Source organism: Corvus moneduloides, chromosome 8 (assembly GCF_009650955.1).
Source record: "Corvus moneduloides isolate bCorMon1 chromosome 8, bCorMon1.pri, whole genome shotgun sequence".
In the NCBI taxonomy this organism is placed as follows: Eukaryota; Metazoa; Chordata; class Aves; order Passeriformes; family Corvidae; genus Corvus; species Corvus moneduloides.
In genome coordinates this window covers 24,261,633-24,275,431 of record NC_045483.1, presented here as the reverse complement: position 1 = coordinate 24,275,431, position 13,799 = coordinate 24,261,633, and the positions used below count along the sequence as shown (strand labels likewise).

At 41.0% G+C, this 13,799-nt stretch overlaps 1 protein-coding gene across 7 annotated transcripts in view; it reads right to left on the bottom strand.

The window, feature by feature from the left end:
- Positions 1-10,397, bottom strand: part of ZMIZ1 (zinc finger MIZ-type containing 1) — a 293,828-nt gene extending 283,431 nt beyond the window's left edge. For all 7 annotated transcript variants that reach the window (XM_032115721.1, XM_032115720.1, XM_032115726.1 and 4 more), the window contains exon 1: positions 10,249-10,397. The gene's annotated coding sequence lies outside the window, so the exon portion shown is untranslated. The remainder of the gene's footprint in view (positions 1-10,248) is intronic.
- Between the last annotated feature and the right edge of the window lie 3,402 nt (positions 10,398-13,799).

Below are 13,799 nucleotides of genomic sequence, written 5' to 3'. Positions count from 1 at the left end.
CAACCAAAACAGAAACCCAAAAACAACGACAAAAAAATCCCCAACAAAAAACCTAAATCAAAACAACACAACCCTCCCCCACCCCAAACACATACACATTTTGTATGAGGAATAGTTTCAAAAATCAAGGTGAATCACCAAATTTATCTGCACGTCATCACTACTACTGCAGTAACACTTGTTTTGTTTTTATCTGAAATACCATATGGAAAGACTTACATCTCAGAAATTTGTTATTAGGTGGGTGTCACATTAACTCAAATTAAAATAATTTCATGAATAATTAAAAGATATTTGCTATTAAGTTATTGACACAAAGTATAAAGTAGCTACAGTTACCTAAGGTGCCATAAGTACTAATGATGTCTGAAAGAAATACAATTTTTATACTCCTTATACCAAGGGGGCAGAGAGGGAAATGACAACCATAACTGGATTTTGCAAGCACCATATGCAACTCCTTGAATTTATTTTCAACTAAGCATTTAGGGACTCATGCAATACTGTATCAAACAAATATGAGTCCTAACCACAGATGCAAAGTCATCTATGCCAGACCTAGAGTGAGATACTGAGGGAACCCCAAGAGCCAAAAATTTGAAGAAGTCACCAAGAACTAGTACAGTGTCACATAACTAAATACCATCACTCTCAATGACACCATTCAGAGGCATTAATTATTCACTGTATTTGCTCTGGAGACAGCTACATGCCTTGTTCTTTCTTTCTATGAGGTTTTCTTCCTTTCTGAATCTGCCAATGCTGGCAAGCAGATCCTTTGGAAATCAGCTGTGAGTATTTTTAAAGCCTCCATAGCTGCCTAGATTGGTTGAATATGTAAATATAGTCCCTAATAAACTATGGACAGAAATTAACAATTTTTTTACAACAACAATAGTTAAAAAACACAGCTGTACAAAGTGCTACAGCTTTTTTAGCACCATGTATCAAGTTAGTTTTTCAATAATCAAAGTTTTACTCATTTCCATCTCATGGAGCAGTAGGTGAGGCAGCACTACTACTTTATGCAGTTCCTGGAATATACTATACCTGTCTCTGGGATGGTCTCTGATTGCTGGTATCCCTCAAGCAACATTCATCACACCTAAACAATCAGTTTAAAAAACATACTTATTTTTAAATGATGCTACGGCTCTGTTATGGTATTGAAGTTCTCTGAAAGAATCTTCTCCCATTTGCACTGACATTTAAGGTTCTTGCCACTTCGAAGGACTGATATGGTACAACACTATGAATGAACATTCTTTACATCAGAAAAGCAAAAGCTGTCTTGCACTGGTTAGTTTCCATAAATCAAGAAGGGGATTTTCATTTGCCTGGTTCATAAAGCTGAAAACATTTTCCCATATAGTCTTTATGTTAACTTTCCAACACTAGAAAGCACTTCATTCAAAACACCAGAAGAGGGTATTTTACATTGTCAACGTATGACAGGTATCAGAACCGACAATTTACAATTCTAACATATTCAAGTTCAGATCTGTCACTGGTCTCTAGGCTGCTCCTCCCCAGTGACCAGTTACTCCCAGTTGCCTACTGGTGCCATTTATATGCGCATAAAAACCTTCCAAACTCAGATGTAGTTGTAGAGAGCCTGAGAGGTTCACCCTCACTTGGAAGTCAGGGATTACCACACTGCTGCTGGACCAGCAAAAGCACCAGAGCAGAGAAAGTCAGCAGGACAGCCCAAACCAATTTTACTGCCACCTGAACACACCCGGCTGATCCTGAGCCTGGAGTGGACTCAGCTATCTCACATCTCCTGCCATCTGGGGGGTGGAGGGGTGGGAAAGGGAGGAATCCTGGAAGATAAGGAACAGGGAGCACAGATGACTGCATGGGGAACTAAGTACTGCTCACTCTGTGACCCTTGGCCCATCACCAAAGCCATGCACTTCAGGACCACTCTCACATTAAGCATTAACTCAGGCAGTTCAGCTGTGTTGCTGAGTAGCCGGTCAAATATTTACGAGGGTTTTAGAAGGTGCAAGATTAACCTCATCCTTTCAGTGTAAAACCCAGTGTCCAAGATTTTATACTCTGTTTTGCATAGCAAGAAGTCACAATTCTGAAACTTTGAGACTCGTAACACAAAGTCATTAGAAAGAATAATCCAAACAGGAAAACTAAGAGGGACTCCATGCACACTGTAGACAAAATATTGGCACCACATACTGTGCTGGCAAGTAGAGCAGCATGCTGTGTTCCTAAGGGGGAGAACAAGTAAAATCCAGCTCCTAGAGCTGGTGATTGCAACCTCACCTGAACAGCAGCTTTCCCTTTGTCCAGCTGCCTCCAGGTCATTTTACGGTAAAGACAAAAATTGTCACTGCGCTTTCAAGGATCTCAACGGCTTTCCAGCCCCTGGCTCCCCCCTGCCCTGCCATTCTCACCAGCCTTTTGAGAGTTTCCCTCTATAGCAGCATTCTGCGTTTCAGGGATTCAACCTTTCAACTGAAGCATGCGAGATCGCTTATACTCTTGAACCGGTGGAGCTGCCAGCCTCCCCTTTGTTGCACAGGGATTTACACTTGAATGGCACTGGGAAGCAGAGTCTTTTAAGGAAAGGCTGGTGGGGGGAAGACAATTTCCTTGCCAGGATCCTATTCGCAAGTCACGTTCATCTACCAGCTCAGCTTCTCCAGTTCACATAACTACAGGAACATTATTGAATCACTAGTTTGTAAGTTTACTGTGAGGTGACTTTTACAAATAAATTGCTAATTTGAGTTTACTTCTAAAAGGATATACATAGTCATAAGTGAAGTTCATTTTGAGCCTAGATGTTGGCACTTAATGTAATTTAGCCCAATGTAAATTACATCATTATCTTAATCTATGACTCATTTATGTACTTCCTATTATAGCCTTGCGCTGCCAAGCACATCACAGTCCATCCAATGGCTTCTACAGCTTTTCAAGAGAGACACTGGAGAACACCACAATGGCACAGATGCACTGCAGAAAATCATCTGAACAAGAGTATGCAAGCCTGCTCCAGTTTAACAGTGGCATGCCGGCTTTGGCCCTCTACTTAATCACATACCCAAGTAGCACCAGCCGGGTGCATTTCTGTTCTTAAGTTGCGAATGGGTAGATAATTACTGATTGGTTTCAGGCTATGTTAGCAGTTACCAAGCAGTATCATATTGCTGCCTTTCAAACAGCAGCACAGTTTTTGTAAATCCACACAGTTTTTGTTTGTCTGCTTGCCTTCTTGGAAGCAGAAAGCCTGCTATCTCCAATGAAAAATAATATCATCCAAAGTTTGAAAATTGGCAAATGCTATTCAGGCATAGAAAAAGATCTGTAAGGAACATTCCTTCTGGTTTTAAAATGTTACACCTGCTTCTGATTAGATTCTATTTCCTGAATTCTGAATTGGCCACATGCTGAAACACACAGCCAGCACTGCCTGCAGAGTGCAGCAAGGAAAAGGCGAGCACAATCCAGAGCTGGTGGCAAACCACAGTACCCATGAAAACCACATGTGCCAGAGACCAAATATTTTACATTTTGCTTACTGCTAATAAAGCTGCTTCACTTCATTAAAAGCAGCTTATCATTTTATCTACTCACTCTGATTAATTAGCCTCTAGTTAAAATGAATGAGCACTTGATTCGAGGATTCTATTAACGTGACACTGGTGAACCACCACTTGCACGCTTTTCCATCCTTTTCCTTTGACTCTCCATCTTCTCTACACCAAGTGTCTTATTAGGCCGTTTGGACTGACATTCCCAGAACCCTTTGAGGATACCAAAACGTTTTTTAAGACAGAGGTGAGTAAGGAAATGTTCCACAGTCCAAAATTCTTCCAAGGCTCAGTTTTCCTGCTGGAACATACAGAGGTATGTAATCTACTTCTCACTGTAATTATGATCACAAGCTTGGAAAGAAACAGCTTGGAAAGAAGAGTGAGCCAGGAAAACACTGCGTTGCTGGGAACAGGGGCAAAACAACAGTACCTTTAATACATACAACTTATTTGTTCTTCCAGAATAAAATAATTTTAACTATGAAGCACAAACAGCAGTCAGTTCCATCAAAAACCCGACTTTCCTAGAGAGCGAAGAACTTTCTCACAAGCCAAATACCATGTGCTGTATATGCATAAAGACAGCTTCTGCTACAGTATATGCCTACAGATTTCACAGTTGCATATGACCGCCAAAATCTCAATTTCTAGCAGCAAAAAACGTATGTTGCCATTATTTAGCCAAGCAACTGAAGATTGAAATATATCCTAGCTGCTCATTTTGCTGGAAAACAGTGCTTTGCTTCATATATCTAATCTTCTTCTCTATCAATTGATTTTATGATGGCTGTCACAAATAGCCTAATGCATTTGGTAAACTTTAAAAAATAAACAAACAAAACCCAAACCTACACACCTTCCCTTTTCCTTCTTTAAAATGTTAAGCTTCCACTCTTTTGCAACAATGCCCACAAGAAGACTGGAAGATCATTAGACCTAAAACTGCAACAAATCCATATTTTGAGGGAGGAATGGAAGGAAAGAAGGTGGGGAGAAGGGGAAATAAAACTTTCTGGGTCATTCTAACATTTAGCTCTAATTTCCTGTTTAATCAAGGTAAATTATAGGTAGAATAGTAAGGAAGTGACCGGAAGCTTTGTATTTATGCTACAAGCAATTTAAGAGATCTCTTTCAAGAGAAAAGCTTGCTTAGGGCATGACTGCAGACTATAAGCACAAGCTTGAAATTCACCATCCAGCCAGACAAGGATATGTGCGAGAAGGCACCAAAGCAAGACCTGGTTTACATCACACAGCAGGGCAGTAAGTGACCATGAGTCACTGATGCACTTCATCTGGCTTTTAAGGCCATCAGCAGCAGATAAAAACGTTTCAGGACACATTTTACAAAGCACTTCCTAGTATAAGTTTACCTGGCCAGTTCAAATCTGTGCAGAATTTTCTAGACCAAATTTCTTCATGGCAAGGCTTCCAAGATGAAGTATCTTCTGTCCTGCAGCTGGCACATTAGTGCAGCTCTCTAATGACTGGACAGGAGTCTTTCCGTGGGCTAAGCCCAAAAGGGATGAGACAGGATGAATGATTTCTGCTACCACAGTCTGGGCTGCAAGTAGTATCCAGTCCTCACAACACCCCAGGCAGCATCACATAAAACCATGTGTATGCCAAACACAGTAGAAGAGTCAAACAAAACTGAAAAATGTGATTTTGAAATATCAACTCATGATTTTGGATTCATACTTTAAAATACTTGGTTTAGGAATAAAAAGTTCGGGTGGTTTGGGTTCATTATTAATTTTTTTATGAATGGTCAAACTGTTGCAGCTTAGAAAGAATTCACAGGCATCTTTGTGTACCTGAAGGATGGGGCAATATGCACCCAGATGGGTCATTCCCTAGCAGAAGAGGACAGTTATCACTTTTAAGGAAATAAGGCCACAAACCAGATCTTTTTTTCATTGCTAATTTCAATGAAGACTTTATAGCTGACTTGGGCCTTGCAGTTTTCTTTTGGAAGGACTAACAGATAATATAAACAAAAGTAAAATATCAAAACCTGCCACTGACACTAACACCTGTGCATTACCCTTTGTTCCTCTCAGCCATTCACTATGGATTAGCACAACAGTCTGTTTCAGAAACTCCTTCCTGCAGACTGGCAGTTGGTAGTGCCAGAGCTCTGGAGCAGTCACTGCAACCCACTCAAGCCAGAGAGTTCCTCCTAGGAGCCCTCCAAAGCTCCAGAGAGCACAGGGAGCCACCTAAATGCTCAGGGCAATTACTTACACACCAGGGGTGATGGTGAGCAGGCATCTGGCCTCCAGAAGCATCCCCTCAATCCCTGGGTAGGGATGAAAAGGGGAGTCAACCAATGACCCAGCTGCAGTTCATCAGGGTGGTGGAAGAGGAAAGGCAAGGACGCTCCAGCACAAGGGAGCATGCTACTCCATATAGGACTTATTCCTAAAGAAGTAAACTCAGTTCTGTATTCAGAAGTAGGTCCATACACCTGAAACACAATCATTATGAGGAATACCCAAAACTCCGCTGCACTATGGACAACTGAGGCAGGCAGACCATAACTGCTGAAACTAGAGGAAAGCCAAGCAACCCAGAGTTACTCTGCTAACACTAAGAACTGGAGGGTTTTAATGAGGGACAACAAATAGCCACACTACGGGGCAGGGGGCACACACCACAGGACAGTACCTTCTAGCCCTCCATACACATACAGATGGCCCAAGCCAAGCCCTTGCAGTGTTCTCACCTCATCTCCCTAAAACTCGACTCACTCACTTATATCTGTGGACCTGTAAAATTTGCCCTCAGAAAAGAGCTGACTCAGATAACTGGAAATGGTAGAAAATTCAAAATCATGGTTCTTACTATGACTTTAACCTATCTTACTGTGCCTAGATATGCTAAATTTTCATTCTGTTTAATGTTTTTTAGATCTTGTCTATGAAAAAAGCGATTTACAAACAAGTTAATTTCAGCTCTGAACTCTCCATTTTCTGTACACTTAAAACCACCAAAGATGTTTAAAACTATTCTTTCTGGAGGTACAAAACAAGCATTTAGCTTTCTGAAATCTACATGGTAAACAGATTCTAAACATAAAAATTACCTGAAAAATGCACTGCTGGGATGGAAGTTATTTTTCCTTCTCATAAATAAAGTTTATGAGATTTAAGTCTTCTCCGTATCAGAATAAAGAACTAATATCTGTAACATTCATGAAATGAAACTCTGAAAAAAATCAAAGGTTTTACTAAAAAGCAAGAGAAGGCAGGCTCATTGTTAACATAAAGTTAATGAAGTACTTAAAGACCTTAAGCAGTGGCAAAGACCTGATTTAAAGTGGGAGATGGTTAAGGCTTTGCAAACTGAGAACTCTGGAAGAACCTGTCATCCTCTCCTAAGGTGCAATATAGCTTTGACAGGCATTTCATTTTACTGAATACAGTTATTGAATGAAAAATCCTAACCCCAAAGATCTCAAAGGATTTGAGGAAGAAAAAAATCCAACACCTGAAACAAACACCTTGTTGAAACACTCTACAAATGCTCAAGAGCTGTGAATGTAAAGAGCTTGATTTATATATGAAAAGAAAAATACAAACAATTAGGGCAAACTTCCAACTGACAGCTAAGTTATTACAGCCACACTGTTTAATGTACGGTGTCACCCACCTGAAATGTTAGCTAGCAGCAGTATCACCTTTCCTTTGGAGATAGCTCAGGTTGATACAAATAAGAGAGGAAAACGGGGAAATGATGAGGGAAATAAAAGTTCTTAAAGAAAACCCAATCAGTACAAAATAGTCATTCTAGATGCACTGACACAAAACATGACTTCTGAAAAAATCTGAAGGGAGGTAGGGTTGCTCTTTTAACAAACAAAAGAATTGAAAATTATCTTTGCCCAAACTTAGTTAAGAGGAACAGGAAGAGAAAAGTACAGCATTAAAGGCAAAAAAAAAAACCCACAGCAAACTGCGGTCCACTGGACAGCCTGATCTTTTGTTGCCTTGTCCCTGCCCTGCCTCTCCCTCTCCTTTCTGACCAGCCCTTCAACACTTCCAAACTGGGAGGGAGTATATGTTCCCCATCCTCCACCTCTACTGAGCCTGCTCTAGTCCAACACATGGGCAAGAATTTCCTCTTGCTTTAGTTCTCAGATTTCACTGTCACATCCAGCCTCTCCCCCCAAAGCTTTTCACCCCGAGGATTACAGTCTGCATGATTGCATTTGATAATACAGACTTTGCCGCTTAAATACCGTATATTTGCAGACAGTTAAAGCATGTTTTACAAAGGTACCGTAAAGGGGTTTAGCAACATACACTTCCTGGGCGTGCAAGCCTGCAGCAGCTGAAAAGGGACCCTGTCCAACATGGGACAGTTTCCTTCTCCTTGCTAGAATCAAAAGGAGCACACAGAGACAAGGCATTTGTGCTGGAGCCGTTCCCAAGCCGTGGCTTTAAAGGAACGACCCGTCTGACATGTTGCAACTCAGGAAGCATGGGCAGGAAAAGGAGGAGGGGAGCAGCAGGCAGGGATTCCCCTCCAAATTTCCAGTGCGGTGCAAGAGGGACAAACAGATGTATCCAGCCACAGAGAAATAGCAGCGGGCTGGGCACAGCCTCTCAGCTGACCCTACGAACTGAGCAGTGGCACTTGTCTCCACGGCACATCACTGCATATGATATATGCTAGGAGGGAGACAATAACAAGAAGCAATGCCCACAATCCTACAAAACAGCTTTAAAGCTTGTGCCTCCCTCGGCCCCAGCCCAGGGAGTTTGAAGGCATTCAGCAGCAGTACAAAAACTCGGCTGGAGCTATGAATCCTTATAGAATCTTTCCTCCACATGTGCAGCTCAGCCAAGCCTCCCACGTCTCAGTGTGCTCCAAAATTTCATGTTTCAAAGGAGTTTTAGAGCCTTCACTTGTTTGGGAGAAAACAGGTTCAGAGGCCACACGGCAGCTCCTGCAGGCTCCTCTCAGCGTGCCACAGCATCAGTGGTGGAGGCAATGCCTGCCTGCAACAGCACAGGCAGCAGCATTCTTTAGTCTGGCACCAAGGAGGAAAGCTATCATCCATTTTTAAGTTAGATTCAGGGAACCAGCTGGGGACCAGCGATTGCCATTTTTGAAGTGCATGAAGAGGAGTGTAACCAGCCTTTCCATAGTAACAAAGATTAGCGGCCTTGAGGCTGACACTCCTCCTGCATTAAAAGATAAGAGACAAAGAGAGAGACAGGTAATTACATAGAAGGAGCCCTGGGGAAATTGCAAACTCCTTGAGAACCCTTTAGCTGGTCTGTATGTTTCTCCTTGTCTCTGCTTCAGCTGAAGGTCTCCAAGAAACATTTGCCCATTAGATCATTAGCTTTATTGCAGAAAGTAGCCAGACAGCTGGTAGTGACTGTTCAATAAAGACTTAGCTTGCCTCTGCACTGGCAAGAATGAGATGGAGAATGAGAAAAAGAACATCCCAACGCACATTACCTGTCTGGAGCTTATCCTTGATAAGTTAGTGTACTTAGTCAGTGTGAGGGGTCTGACAAATGAACTCTGACAAATCTTGCTGGTGCAATTTAAGACATTATTGCATCGCACTGTCTTTCAAAACCCTTCACAATTGTTAGCACCACCGAGCAGTCTGGCAGGAAAACTTGTATCAGGCACTGGCCTCTCCAATTCAGAACCTAGCAAGTTAGCATAAACCCCTTCTCAGTGCTGGGTTAAGTAGGATGTCAGCTCTGAACCAGAATGGCTGAGGTCTAGACAGAAGATACTGCCTCCACTACAAGGAGCATTAGCATATATCACAAAGATGGAAGAGGAAATGACATCTCAAAGCACTGCAGCTCCTAAGCAAATACAAATCTTTGATATTAAAATACATATGCAATTTGTCTAGCAACAAACTTGAGTCTACTCATGCAGCTCAGGATGCTCTATGAATCAGCACTAATTTTTTGTACTTCATATATCCTTGATACATAAACCGAATGTCATGCAGAGAAAAGACGGACATGGATGACAAGTGGATCCCATCACCAGATAACTAAAAAATTAAATTCCTCTCACCCACCACATTTTGCACTTCTGTCCAAAACTGGAAAAAAAGTTCAGAGAGTTAAAGACTTGCCATGTGTTTCCAACTCTTCACAAGAGCTCACCATTCAGAATTAGAGTTGGTATTCCAGATAGTTCCTGTCATACCCTGTCAGTGATACAACCAGCCAGAAAGCCATGACAAACTCCAGAGAAGACATCAGGTTTAAAAAACTAACCAAACCAATCTATATTTGCCTGATTAGATGTACATGTATAATAATAAAAAAAGCACTTTGAGATATGATTCTTCAACTTGTATTCTCCAGACCTAACTCACTAGCTTTCCATCTAAGCTGATACTCAGGCAAAGATTTAGTTAATCAGTCTGCAATACAACCGTTTCACTTTTTTGCCTCTGCAAGCATTTAAAATATATCTCGTCTACTAGTTTTTCCTCAAGGGACAGTATCCTACACTTAGCAGTAGAGCAAGGAGTGCACAAAGCTTCTGTTTGCATTCCAGTATTAGAAGGGCAATCCACATGAACCAGAAGCTTGGCTAAACTCCATGTAGACAACTTCTTCTGCCATCACCTTCCTTTCCAGAGGGAGCAGAGCAGGCAAGACACCTTGAAAAGCAGAAAACAATTATCCCTTACCTTTCTGAAGAGGCCGCCGCCAATTAGCACATTCCTGGAGCTTCTGAATCAGGCAAGAAAAAGAAAGGAGGGGAGGGGGAAAAAAAAAAAAGGGGAGGAGGGAGCTGTTTTCTTCCTCAGCACAACAGTATTTCCTGAGGGGAGGAGAAAAAAAAAAGAAAAAAGGAAATAAGCATTAGCTCTTACGATTTTCAAAGAGGCTACCGATTACAACTGTTGCTTGGCAGAGCTACTGTGCCACTACTTCTGCAGTTCCAAAATACCAACTGAGGGTCTCCTGTATTTTCTCCATTATCACCTTATCAAAATAGGGAATATGAATGTCAAGTTAACCACTACTAAGAAAAGCAAAGAGAGATTCCTGTCAGAATGGGATGAAGTCTTATACTAGAATGGGTTAGAGTCCGATTCAAAAATATTCTCGAGCACTTATTCTGTTGAGCAACATGCTTCAGCCAAGCTCACACCCACTTCTGTAAAAATTCAAATGAGCCACATTTACTATCAAAATAGTTGTCAAAAGGCAAATTCCAACATGCATACTGAACATACAGGTATATACTGACATTGAAGTGCTTATGTACTCTTCCCTGAGAGGACCGTACCTACAATTATGAGGTATTTGCCACTAATCACAAGTTCTATTTCTTTTTAAGACAACTTCTCTTTTTCTTAAGACAATCTATTCCAGCTGTATCAAATCTTTCAGTAACAGCAAGAAAAAGTATTTGTGTGGGGGTTTTTTAAATCTGAATGAAGAGAAAGGGACCTAAAAACCCTTTTGACTAAAGATACCACTTAGAAATCCAGCTTCACTCCCATAAAACCACAATTCCTCACCTCAGACCATCTCTCCCTGCCCTGCCCCTAACATGACTTTAAATCTGTGTGTCTGTGAGTTTCTTTAATGGGCCCCTCCCTACCTCCAGTACCTGCCTCTGATGAAAGGCAGGAAAATCAATTGGAAAATTATTTTAAAGGGTGCATGCAAGACATTAACATCTTTGAGGAAATGGCAATCAAAGTTTTCCATGGGGAATGAGCAAAGGGAAATACGTCCAGTCTGTTCTCCATCACACTTTGTTGGCTTATATGTATACAGAAAAACTCTACCCTTTTCTGTCCCATGGAAAATCTGAACACAAGTTCTCAAAATACGGAAAAAAGTCTATGCTACCTTACATTTCCACACAAACTTTTGCCATCCCTGAAAACAACAATTAACCCATCTGCTAAGAGCATACAGATCCTAGTCTCCCAGAAGAGATTTTAAATAAAGGCCCTCAAAAGATAGGAAACAACATAAAAGGCAGCACTTCTATCACAGCATCTCCCTCAAAGCCACCACGTCTGTCCAATTCTAAATGGCCACAGTTCCTGCATTTCTCTAGGGGACAAAAGCTCTCCTTTTCTCTCCTCCTGTCAGCAAGACTTAAAGCTGCAAGAGTAATTCTGTCCAGATTCCCCTCTAGATAGGCAATGATTTAAAGAATTCATGAAGTAACAGTGGCAGTGTAAATAAACAATGAAAAACTAAATAAAGATCACAGAAGACAACACACAGAAAATGTGCACTAAGGAGAGAAAGAACAAGCTCAGGGATTCAAAACCTCTTCTGCCTTGTTATGTGCACCCGTAAACAGGCACAGCAATAATGTGACAATGCGAAAGAATGGATCCTGACACAAAAATGTAACTACTCAAAAACCTGACTCCTCAACCTTCTGCCTAAAGGCAAACCTTCCCACAGTGTTTAATTTCACTTTCTCAACGTCTTACACCCCTCCGTTGCATTTCTGCTTTCTGTTGGCTTTCACCCTCTTGTACTAATTGATGCAAACCAACTTAAGCCAAAGCCTGGAGAACTCAAACCGTTGTGGGTTTTTTTAAAAAAAAAAAAAAAAAAAGAAACGGGAAACAGTGCTACAGCCCTCACTGTGGGGACGGGAGAAGAAATGACCCTTAGTGAATTGCTCCTGACACGTGTACATCCCGAGGCTATGTGCAAATCAATACTTACTGAGCAGCTCAGCACAGATCAGGTTGCAAAATTCAAGAAAAAAAAAGAAATTGTATCATCCCCTCAAACATACACTTGTTTTATATCCCTAAATCAAATTAATCATTTGCTTTTCTTTTTCATTATCAAAAGGATGCTTCTGACAACATTTTTCTCCCTGCTAAGAATGCCCCGCCCCAGATCTCTGGTAAAGAATTGAAGCACTGGTTACATTTCATGTGCTTAAAAATGTTGCATTTCCATCCTATTACTAGTAGGAGAAATAATTTAAAGTAGACATGGAAGATTTGAAGAAAGCATATTTTAAAATCAAACATAAAATCAAGAGGTGGCAGGAAAGAAGTCTGAGTGCAAAAAAATGAAGTTTTTAAACAACATTCTCAGGGAGACAGAAATCTGCCTTAAGTACCATTTAGAGACATAGGTTTGACTCAACATCACTTGCTCCAAAGAAGGTGAGATTGCTCTGTTCTCAAATCCTCAGGCAAGGAAAAAAAAAAAAAAAAAATGAAGTGAAATAACACATTACCCAAAAGTCAAATTCTAAGTGGAGAAACCTTGCAAAATGACTTACGATACCAAAAGACTTGACAAAATTTCTGGCAGGGCCAGAGATAATTCGTATGAAAAAAATGTCAAAATGTTTTGGGTACACAGCCACTACAGGAAGGAAACAAACAGAAAACTGGGAAACACTGTATCAAAACCCAACAAATCGTTGACATCAACATTAGATAAATGACTAGGCATATGTTGAGTCAAACACCCTCAAGATGGTGTGTGAGTCAACTTCTGCAATGAATTTAGCAGAGTTGCTTTCCTATATCAAGCTTAATAAAAATGATCCTCAATTATTCCAGCTAGGTCTGGGTTCTCATTAAATCTCACACATTCTAGACAGTACCTGAGCTGGAGATTTAAACATGTAGCAAGGATACTGGAATGCGATTTTTACTAATCTTTTCTGAATGACGATGCAAGATTTATTCTTCCTGCTGCACAACGAAGGTAGTGTTTTTTCCAGGCATTACCCAAATGTAGTCCACTTCCTATAGAAAAACGTAAAGATCCTGCAGGACATTTGCCAGGATCTAGGTCTTAAGTGATCCAGAGACTTTTTACATCCGGAAAATAAAATTTTGGGAGAGTAATGCCTCTCACTCCCAGTCTGCACTGCACGACTGGCAAAGAGCTTGCTGACCTTATCGTGTCTGACCCCTACATGGAGCCCCCATCAGCTCTTAGAGGAACTCCTGTGTCAACAGAAACCCCCATTATACACAACCAACCTGGGTGATTTTCTGTTTTATTGCATTTTCTAGCTCTGTGATGGCTATTAATTTCATTACACTGAGGAATTAGATCGGAGCACTGCTGTGTGCAACAGAACCCTCCCCAAACCTTGTCCATAACATGAGGCAACTCAGGGTTTAAAACAAGGTGGGGATCATCATTGCCACCTCTTAAAATTTACAGAGAAAACCAAAAAGTGTTCTCAAGGTTCTTCAATCTATGTTTAACTAACAGCTAC